Source organism: Oncorhynchus mykiss, chromosome 20 (assembly GCF_057628025.1).
Source record: "Oncorhynchus mykiss isolate SJ-2025 chromosome 20, ASM5762802v1, whole genome shotgun sequence".
NCBI classification, from domain to species: Eukaryota; Metazoa; Chordata; class Actinopteri; order Salmoniformes; family Salmonidae; genus Oncorhynchus; species Oncorhynchus mykiss.
In genome coordinates, this window is record NC_143041.1 from 51,204,593 (window position 1) to 51,215,661 (window position 11,069).

Here is an 11,069-nt window from a genome sequence, read left to right on the forward strand (position 1 = left end):
GACCAGACTACAGAGGTAAAGAGGGAGTTTATCTGCTGGTGGTGAAGGAGACCAGACTACAGAGGTAAAGAGGGAGTTTACCTGCTGGTGGTGAAGGAGACCAGACAACAGAGGTAAAGAGGGAGTTTACCTGCTGGTGGTGAAGGGGAACAGACTACAGAGGTAAAGAGGGAGTTTACCTGCTGGTGGTGAAGGAGACCAGACTACAGAGGTAAAGAGGGAGTTTACCTGCTGGTGGTGAAGGAGACCAGACTACAGAGGTAAAGATGGAGTTTACCTGCTGGTGGTGAAGGAGACCAGACTAAAGAAGTAAAGAGGGAGTTTACCTGCTGGTGGTGAAGGGGACCACACTACAGAGGTAAAGAGGGAGTTTACCTGCTGGGGGTGAAGGAGACCAGACTACAGAGGGAGTTTACCTACTGGTGGTGAAGGAGACCAGACTACAGAGGTAAAGAGGGAGTTTACCTGCTGGTGGTGAAGGGGAACAGACTACAGAGGTAAAAAGGGAGTTTACCTGCTGGTGGTGAAGGAGACCAGACTACAGAGGTAAAGAGGGAGTTTACCTGCTGGTGGTGAAGGAGACCAGACTACAGAGGTAAAGAGGGAGTTTACCTGCTGGTGGTGAAGGAGACCAGACTACAGAGGTAAAGAGGGAGTTTACCTGCTGGTGGTGAAGGAGACCAGACTACAGAGGGAGTTTACCTGCTGGTGGTGAAGGAGACCAGACTACAGAGGTAAAGAGGGAGTTTACCTGCTGGTGGTGAAGGAGACCAGACTACAGAGGGAGTTTACCTGCTAGTGGTGAAGGAGACCAGACTACAGAGGTAAAGAGGGAGTTTACCTGCTGGTGGTGAAGGAGACCAGACTACAGAGGTAAAGAGGGAGTTTACCTGCTGATGGTGAAGGAGACCAGACTACAGAGGTAAAGAGGGAGTTTACCTGCTGGTGGTGAAGGAGACCAGACTACAGAGGTAAAGAGGGAGTTTACCTGCTGGTGGTGAAGGAGACCAGACTACAAAGGGAGTTTACCTGCTGGTGTTGAAGGAGACCAGACTACAGAGGGAGTTTACCTGCTGGTGGTGAAGGAGACCAGACTATAGAGGTAAAGAGGGAGTTTACCTGCTGGTGGTGAAGGAGACCAGACTACAGAGGTAAAGAGGGAGTTTACCTGCTGGTGGTGAAGGAGACCAGACTACAGAGGTAAAGAGGGAGTTTACCTGCTGGTGGTGAAGGAGACCAGACAACAGAGGTAAAGAGGGAGTTTACCTGCTGGTGGTGAAGGGGAACAGACTACAGAGGTAAAGAGAGGAGTTTACCTGCTGGTGGTGAAGGAGACCAGACTACAGAGGTAAAGAGGGAGTTTACCTGCTGGTGGTGAAGGAGACCAGACTACAGAGGTAAAGATGGAGTTTACCTGCTGGTGGTGAAGGAGACCAGACTAAAGAAGTAAAGAGGGAGTTTACCTGCTGGTGGTGAAGGGGACCACACTACAGAGGTAAAGAGGGAGTTTACCTGCTGGGGGTGAAGGAGACCAGACTACAGAGGGAGTTTACCTACTGGTGGTGAAGGAGACCAGACTACAGAGGTAAAGAGGGAGTTTACCTGCTGGTGGTGAAGGGGAACAGACTACAGAGGTAAAAAGGGAGTTTACCTGCTGGTGGTGAAGGAGACCAGACTACAGAGGTAAAGAGGGAGTTTACCTGCTGGTGGTGAAGGAGACCAGACTACAGAGGTAAAGAGGGAGTTTACCTGCTGGTGGTGAAGGAGACCAGACTACAGAGGTAAAGAGGGAGTTTACCTGCTGGTGGTGAAGGAGACCAGACTACAGAGGGAGTTTACCTGCTGGTGGTGAAGGAGACCAGACTACAGAGGTAAAGAGGGAGTTTACCTGCTGGTGGTGAAGGAGACCAGACTACAGAGGGAGTTTACCTGCTAGTGGTGAAGGAGACCAGACTACAGAGGTAAAGAGGGAGTTTACCTGCTGGTGGTGAAGGAGACCAGACTACAGAGGTAAAGAGGGAGTTTACCTGCTGATGGTGAAGGAGACCAGACTACAGAGGTAAAGAGGGAGTTTACCTGCTGGTGGTGAAGGAGACCAGACTACAAAGGGAGTTTACCTGCTGGTGTTGAAGGAGACCAGACTACAGAGGGAGTTTACCTGCTGGTGGTGAAGGAGACCAGACTATAGAGGTAAAGAGGGAGTTTACCTGCTGGTGGTGAAGGAGACCAGACTACAGAGGTAAAGAGGGAGTTTACCTGCTGGTGGTGAAGGAGACCAGACTACAGAGGTAAAGAGGGAGTTTACCTGCTGGTGGTGAAGGAGACCAGACTACAGAGGTAAAGAGGGAGTTTACCTGCTGGTGGTGAAGGAGACCAGACTACAGAGGTAAAGAGGGAGTTTACCTGCTGGTGGTGAAGGATACCAGACTACAGAGGTAAAGAGGGAGTTTACCTGCTGGTGGTGAAGGGGACCAGACTACAGTGGTAAATAGGGAGTTTACCTGCTGGTGGTGAAGGAGACCAGACTACAGAGGTAAAGATGGAGTTTACCTGCTGGTGGTGAAGGAGACCAGACTACAGAGGTAAAGAGGGAGTTTACCTGCTGGTGGTGAAGGGGACCACACTACAGAGGTAAAGAGGGAGTTTACCTGCTGGTGGTGAAGGAGACCAGACTACAGAGGGAGTTTACCTGCTGGTGGTGAAGGAGACCAGACTACAGAGGTAAAGAGGGAGTTTACCTGCTGGTGGTGAAGGGGAACAGACTACAGAGGTAAAAAGGGAGTTTACCTGCTGGTGGTGAAGGAGACCAGACTACAGAGGTAAAGAGGGAGTTTACCTGCTGGTGGTGAAGAAGACCAGACTACAGAGGTAAAGAAGGAGTTTACCTGCTGGTGGTGAAGGAGACCAGACTACAGAGGTAAAGAGGGAGTTTACCTGCTGGTGGTGAAGGGGACCACACTACAGAGGTAAAGATGGAGTTTACCTGCTGGTTGTGAAGGGGAACAGACTACAGAGGTAAAGAGGGAGTTTACCTGCTGGTGGTGAAGGGGACCAGACTACAGAGGTAAATAGGGAGTTTACCTGCTGGTGGTGAAGGAGACCAGACTACAAAGGGAGTTTACCTGCTGGTGTTGAAGGAGACCAGACTACAGAGGGAGTTTACCTGCTGGTGGTGAAGGAGACCAGACTATATAGGTAAAGAGGGAGTTTACCTGCTGGTGGTGAAGGAGACCAGACTACAGAGGTAAAGAGGGAGTTTACCTGCTGGTGGTGAAGGAGACCAGACTACAGAGGTAAAGAGGGAGTTTACCTGCTGGTGGTGAAGGAGACCAGACTACAGAGGTAAAGAGGGAGTTTACCTGCTGGTGGTGAAGGAGACCAGACTACAGAGGTAAAGAAGGAGATTACCTGCTGGTGGTGAAGGAGACCAGACAACAGAGGTAAAGAGGGAGTTTACCTGCTGGTGGTGAAGGGGAACAGACTACAGAGGTAAAGAGGGAGTTTACCTGCTGGTGGTGAAGGAGACCAGACTACAGAGGTAAAGAGGGAGTTTACCTGCTGGTGGTGAAGGAGACCAGACTACAGAGGTAAAGATGGAGTTTACCTGCTGGTGGTGAAGGAGACCAGACTAAAGAAGTAAAGAGGGAGTTTACCTGCTGGTGGTGAAGGGGACCACACTACAGAGGTAAAGAGGGAGTTTACCTGCTGATGGTGAAGGAGACCAGACTACAGAGGTAAAGAGGGAGTTTACCTGCTGGTGGTGAAGGAGACCAGACTACAAAGGGAGTTTACCTGCTGGTGTTGAAGGAGACCAGACTACAGAGGGAGTTTACCTGCTGGTGGTGAAGGAGACCAGACTATAGAGGTAAAGAGGGAGTTTACCTGCTGGTGGTGAAGGAGACCAGACTACAGAGGTAAAGAGGGAGTTTACCTGCTGGTGGTGAAGGAGACCAGACTACAGAGGTAAAGAGGGAGTTTACCTGCTGGTGGTGAAGGAGACCAGACTACAGAGGTAAAGAGGGAGTTTACCTGCTGGTGGTGAAGGAGACCAGACTACAGAGGTAAAGAGGGAGTTTACCTGCTGGTGGTGAAGGATACCAGACTACAGAGGTAAAGAGGGAGTTTACCTGCTGGTGGTGAAGGGGACCAGACTACAGTGGTAAATAGGGAGTTTACCTGCTGGTGGTGAAGGAGACCAGACTACAGAGGTAAAGATGGAGTTTACCTGCTGGTGGTGAAGGAGACCAGACTACAGAGGTAAAGAGGGAGTTTACCTGCTGGTGGTGAAGGGGACCACACTACAGAGGTAAAGAGGGAGTTTACCTGCTGGTGGTGAAGGAGACCAGACTACAGAGGGAGTTTACCTGCTGGTGGTGAAGGAGACCAGACTACAGAGGTAAAGAGGGAGTTTACCTGCTGGTGGTGAAGGGGAACAGACTACAGAGGTAAAAAGGGAGTTTACCTGCTGGTGGTGAAGGAGACCAGACTACAGAGGTAAAGAGGGAGTTTACCTGCTGGTGGTGAAGAAGACCAGACTACAGAGGTAAAGAAGGAGTTTACCTGCTGGTGGTGAAGGAGACCAGACTACAGAGGTAAAGAGGGAGTTTACCTGCTGGTGGTGAAGGGGACCACACTACAGAGGTAAAGATGGAGTTTACCTGCTGGTTGTGAAGGGGAACAGACTACAGAGGTAAAGAGGGAGTTTACCTGCTGGTGGTGAAGGGGACCAGACTACAGAGGTAAATAGGGAGTTTACCTGCTGGTGGTGAAGGAGACCAGACTACAAAGGGAGTTTACCTGCTGGTGTTGAAGGAGACCAGACTACAGAGGGAGTTTACCTGCTGGTGGTGAAGGAGACCAGACTATATAGGTAAAGAGGGAGTTTACCTGCTGGTGGTGAAGGAGACCAGACTACAGAGGTAAAGAGGGAGTTTACCTGCTGGTGGTGAAGGAGACCAGACTACAGAGGTAAAGAGGGAGTTTACCTGCTGGTGGTGAAGGAGACCAGACTACAGAGGTAAAGAGGGAGTTTACCTGCTGGTGGTGAAGGAGACCAGACTACAGAGGTAAAGAAGGAGATTACCTGCTGGTGGTGAAGGAGACCAGACAACAGAGGTAAAGAGGGAGTTTACCTGCTGGTGGTGAAGGGGAACAGACTACAGAGGTAAAGAGGGAGTTTACCTGCTGGTGGTGAAGGAGACCAGACTACAGAGGTAAAGAGGGAGTTTACCTGCTGGTGGTGAAGGAGACCAGACTACAGAGGTAAAGATGGAGTTTACCTGCTGGTGGTGAAGGAGACCAGACTAAAGAAGTAAAGAGGGAGTTTACCTGCTGGTGGTGAAGGGGACCACACTACAGAGGTAAAGAGGGAGTTTACCTGCTGGGGGTGAAGGAGACCAGACTACAGAGGGAGTTTACCTACTGGTGGTGAAGGAGACCAGACTACAGAGGTAAAGAGGGAGTTTACCTGCTGGTGGTGAAGGGGAACAGACTACAGAGGTAAAAAGGGAGTTTACCTGCTGGTGGTGAAGGAGACCAGACTACAGAGGTAAAGAGGGAGTTTACCTGCTGGTGGTGAAGGAGACCAGACTACAGAGGTAAAGAGGGAGTTTACCTGCTGGTGGTGAAGGAGACCAGACTACAGAGGTAAAGAGGGAGTTTACCTGCTGGTGGTGAAGGAGACCAGACTACAGAGGGAGTTTACCTGCTGGTGGTGAAGGAGACCAGACTACAGAGGTAAAGAGGGAGTTTACCTGCTGGTGGTGAAGGAGACCAGACTACAGAGGGAGTTTACCTGCTAGTGGTGAAGGAGACCAGACTACAGAGGTAAAGAGGGAGTTTACCTGCTGGTGGTGAAGGAGACCAGACTACAGAGGTAAAGAGGGAGTTTACCTGCTGATGGTGAAGGAGACCAGACTACAGAGGTAAAGAGGGAGTTTACCTGCTGGTGGTGAAGGAGACCAGACTACAGAGGTAAAGAGGGAGTTTACCTGCTGGTGGGAAAGGAGACCAGACTACAGAGGTAAAGATGGAGTTTACCTGCTGGTGGTGAAGGGGAACAGACTACAGAGGTAAAGAGGGAGTTTACCTGCTGGTGGTGAAGGGGACCAGACTACAGAGGTAAATAGGGAGTTTACCTGCTGGTGGTGAAGGAGACCAGACTACAGAGGGAGTTTACCTGCTAGTGGTGAAGGAGACCAGACTACAGAGGTAAAGAGGGAGTTTACCTGCTGGTGGTGAAGGAGACCAGACTACAGAGGTAAAGAGGGAGTTTACCTGCTGATGGTGAAGGAGACCAGACTACAGAGGTAAAGAGGGAGTTTACCTGCTGGTGGTGAAGGAGACCAGACTACAGAGGTAAAGAGGGAGTTTACCTGCTGGTGGGAAAGGAGACCAGACTACAGAGGTAAAGATGGAGTTTACCTGCTGGTGGTGAAGGGGAACAGACTACAGAGGTAAAGAGGGAGTTTACCTGCTGGTGGTGAAGGGGACCAGACTACAGAGGTAAATAGGGAGTTTACCTGCTGGTGGTGAAGGAGACCAGACTACAAAGGGAGTTTACCTGCTGGTGTTGAAGGAGACCAGACTACAGAGGGAGTTTACCTGCTGGTGGTGAAGGAGACCAGACTACAGAGGTAAAGAGGGAGTTTACCTGCTGGTGGTGAAGGAGACCAGACTACAGAGGGAGTTTACCTGCTAGTGGTGAAGGAGACCAGACTACAGAGGTAAAGAGGGAGTTTACCTGCTGGTGGTGAAGGAGACCAGACTACAGAGGTAAAGAGGGAGTTTACCTGCTGATGGTGAAGGAGACCAGACTACAGAGGTAAAGAGGGAGTTTACCTGCTGGTGGTGAAGGAGACCAGACTACAGAGGTAAAGAGGGAGTTTACCTGCTGGTGGGAAAGGAGACCAGACTACAGAGGTAAAGATGGAGTTTACCTGCTGGTGGTGAAGGGGAACAGACTACAGAGGTAAAGAGGGAGTTTACCTGCTGGTGGTGAAGGGGACCAGACTACAGAGGTAAATAGGGAGTTTACCTGCTGGTGGTGAAGGAGACCAGACTACAAAGGGAGTTTACCTGCTGGTGTTGAAGGAGACCAGACTACAGAGGGAGTTTACCTGCTGGTGGTGAAGGAGACCAGACTATAGAGGTAAAGAGGGAGTTTACCTGCTGGTGGTGAAGGAGACCAGACTACAGAGGTAAAGAGGAAGTTTACCTGCTGGTGGTGAAGGAGACCAGACTACAGAGGTAAAGAGGGAGTTTACCTGCTGGTGGTGAAGGAGACCAGACTACAGAGGTAAAGAGGGAGTTTACCTGCTGGTGGTGAAGGAGACCAGACAACAGAGGTAAAGAGGGAGTTTACCTGCTGGTGGTGAAGGATACCAGACTACAGAGGTAAAGAGGGAGTTTACCTGCTGTTGGTGAAGGAGACCAGACTACAGAGGTAAAGATGGAGTTTACCTGCTGGTGGTGAAGGAGACCAGACTACAGAGGTAAAGAGGGAGTTTACCTGCTGGTGGTGAAGGAGACCAGACTACAGAGGTAAAGAGGGAGTTTACCTGCTGATGGTGAAGGAGACCAGACTACAGAGGTAAAGAGGGAGTTTACCTGCTGGTGGTGAAGGAGACCAGACTATAGAGGTAAAGAGGGAGTTTACCTGCTGGTGGTGAAGGAGACCAGACTACAGAGGTAAAGAGGGAGTTTACCTGCTGGTGGTGAAGGAGACCAGACTACAGAGGTAAAGAGGGAGTTTACCTGCTGGTGGTGAAGGAGACCAGACTACAGAGGTAAAGAGGGAGTTTACCTGCTGGTGGTGAAGGAGACCAGACTACAGAGGTAAAGAGGGAGTTTACCTGCTGGTGGTGAAGGCGAACAGACTACAGAGGTAAAGAGGGAGTTTACCTGCTGGTGGTGAAGGGGAACAGACTACAGAGGTAAAGAGGGAGTTTACCTGCTGGTGGTGAAGGGGAACAGACTACAGAGGTAAAGAGGGAGTTTACCTGCTGGTGGTGAAGGAGACCAGACTACAGAGGTACAGAGGGAGTTTACCTGCTGGTGGTGAAGGAGACCAGAATACAGAGGCAAAGAGGGAGTTTTCCTGCTGGTGGTGAAGGAGACCAGACTACAGAGGTAAAGAGGGAGTTTACCTGTTGGTGGTGAAGGAGACCAGACTACAGAGGGAGTTTACCTGCTGGTGGTGAAGGAGACTAGACTACAGAGGTAAAGAGGGAGTGTACCTGCTGGTGGTGAAGGAGATCATACTACTGAGGTAAAGAGGGAGTTTACCTGCTGGTGGTGAAGGAGACCAGACTACAGAGGGAGTTTACCTGCTGGTGGTGAAGGAGACCAGACTACAGAGGTAAAGAGGGAGTTTACCTGCTGGTGGTGAAGGAGACCAGACGACAGAGGTAAAGAGGGAGTTTACCTGCTGGTGGTGAAGGAGACCAGAATACAGAGGTAAAGAGGGAGTTTACCTACTGGTGGTGAAGGAGACCAGACTACAGAGGTAAAGAGGGAGTTTACCTGCTGGTGGTGAAGGAGACCAGACTACAGAGGTAAAGAGGGAGTTTACCTGCTGGTGGTTATGGAGACCAGACTACAGAGGTAAAGAGGGAGTTTACCTGCTGGTGGTGAAGGAGACCAGACTACAGAGGTAAAGAGGGAGTTTACCTGCTGGTGGTGAAGGAGACCAGACTACAGAGGGAGTTTACCTGCTGGTGGTGAAGGAGACCAGACTACAGAGGTAAAGAGGGAGTTTACCTGCTAGTGGTGAAGGAGACCAGACTACAGAGGTTAAGAGGGAGTTTACCTGCTGGTGGTGAAGGAGACCAGACTACAGAGGGAGTTTACCTGCTGGTGGGGAGGGAGACCAGACTACAGAGGTAAAGAGGGAGTTTACCTGCTGACGTGGAATGAGACCAGACTACAGAGGTAAAGAGGGAGTTTACCTGCTGGTGGTGAAGGAGACCAGACAACAGAGGTAAAGAGGGAGTTTACCTGCTGGTGGTGAAGGAGACCAGACTACAGAGGTAAAGAGGGAGTTTACCTGCTGGTGGTGAAGGAGACCAGACTACAGAGGTAAAGAGGGAGTTTACCTGCTGGTGGTGAAGGAGACCAGACTACAGAGGGAGTTTACCTGCTGGTGGTGAAGGAGACCAGACTACAGAGGTAAAGAGGGAGTTTACCTGCTGGTGGTGAAGGAGACCAGACTACAGAGGGAGTTTACCTGCTAGTGGTGAAGGAGACCAGACTACAGAGGTAAAGAGGGAGTTTACCTGCTGGTGGTGAAGGAGACCAGACTACAGAGGTAAAGAGGGAGTTTACCTGCTGATGGTGAAGGAGACCAGACTACAGAGGTAAAGAGGGAGTTTACCTGCTGGTGGTGAAGGAGACCAGACTACAGAGGTAAAGAGGGAGTTTACCTGCTGGTGGGAAAGGAGACCAGACTACAGAGGTAAAGATGGAGTTTACCTGCTGGTGGTGAAGGAGACCAGACTACAGAGGGAGTTTACCTGCTGGTGGGGAGGGAGACCAGACTACAGAGGTAAAGAGGGAGTTTACCTGCTGACGTGGAATGAGACCAGACTACAGAGGTAAAGAGGGAGTTTACCTGCTGGTGGTGAAGGAGACCAGACAACAGAGGTAAAGAGGGAGTTTACCTGCTGGTGGTGAAGGAGACCAGACTACAGAGGTAAAGAAGGAGTTTACCTGCTGGTGGTGAAGGAGACCAGACTACAGAGGTAAAGAGGGAGTTTACCTGCTGGTGGTGAAGGGGACCACACTACAGAGGTAAAGATGGAGTTTACCTGCTGGTTGTGAAGGGGAACAGACTACAGAGGTAAAGAGGGAGTTTACCTGCTGGTGGTGAAGGGGACCAGACTACAGAGGTAAATAGGGAGTTTACCTGCTGGTGGTGAAGGAGACCAGACTACAAAGGGAGTTTACCTGCTGGTGTTGAAGGAGACCAGACTACAGAGGGAGTTTACCTGCTGGTGGTGAAGGAGACCAGACTATATAGGTAAAGAGGGAGTTTACCTGCTGGTGGTGAAGGAGACCAGACTACAGAGGTAAAGAGGGAGTTTACCTGCTGGTGGTGAAGGAGACCAGACTACAGAGGTAAAGAGGGAGTTTACCTGCTGGTGGTGAAGGAGACCAGACTACAGAGGTAAAGAGGGAGTTTACCTGCTGGTGGTGAAGGAGACCAGACTACAGAGGTAAAGAGGGAGTTTACCTGCTGGTGGTGAAGGAGACCAGACAACAGAGGTAAAGAGGGAGTTTACCTGCTGGTGGTGAAGGGGAACAGACTACAGAGGTAAAGAGGGAGTTTACCTGCTGGTGGTGAAGGAGACCAGACTACAGAGGTAAAGAGGGAGTTTACCTGCTGGTGGTGAAGGAGACCAGACTACAGAGGTAAAGATGGAGTTTACCTGCTGGTGGTGAAGGAGACCAGACTAAAGAAGTAAAGAGGGAGTTTACCTGCTGGTGGTGAAGGGGACCACACTACAGAGGTAAAGAGGGAGTTTACCTGCTGGGGGTGAAGGAGACCAGACTACAGAGGGAGTTTACCTACTGGTGGTGAAGGAGACCAGACTACAGAGGTAAAGAGGGAGTTTACCTGCTGGTGGTGAAGGGGAACAGACTACAGAGGTAAAAAGGGAGTTTACCTGCTGGTGGTGAAGGAGACCAGACTACAGAGGTAAAGAGGGAGTTTACCTGCTGGTGGTGAAGGAGACCAGACTACAGAGGTAAAGAGGGAGTTTACCTGCTGGTGGTGAAGGAGACCAGACTACAGAGGTAAAGAGGGAGTTTACCTGCTGGTGGTGAAGGAGACCAGACTACAGAGGGAGTTTACCTGCTGGTGGTGAAGGAGACCAGACTACAGAGGTAAAGAGGGAGTTTACCTGCTGGTGGTGAAGGAGACCAGACTACAGAGGGAGTTTACCTGCTAGTGGTGAAGGAGACCAGACTACAGAGGTAAAGAGGGAGTTTACCTGCTGGTGGTGAAGGAGACCAGACTACAGAGGTAAAGAGGGAGTTTACCTGCTGATGGTGAAGGAGACCAGACTACA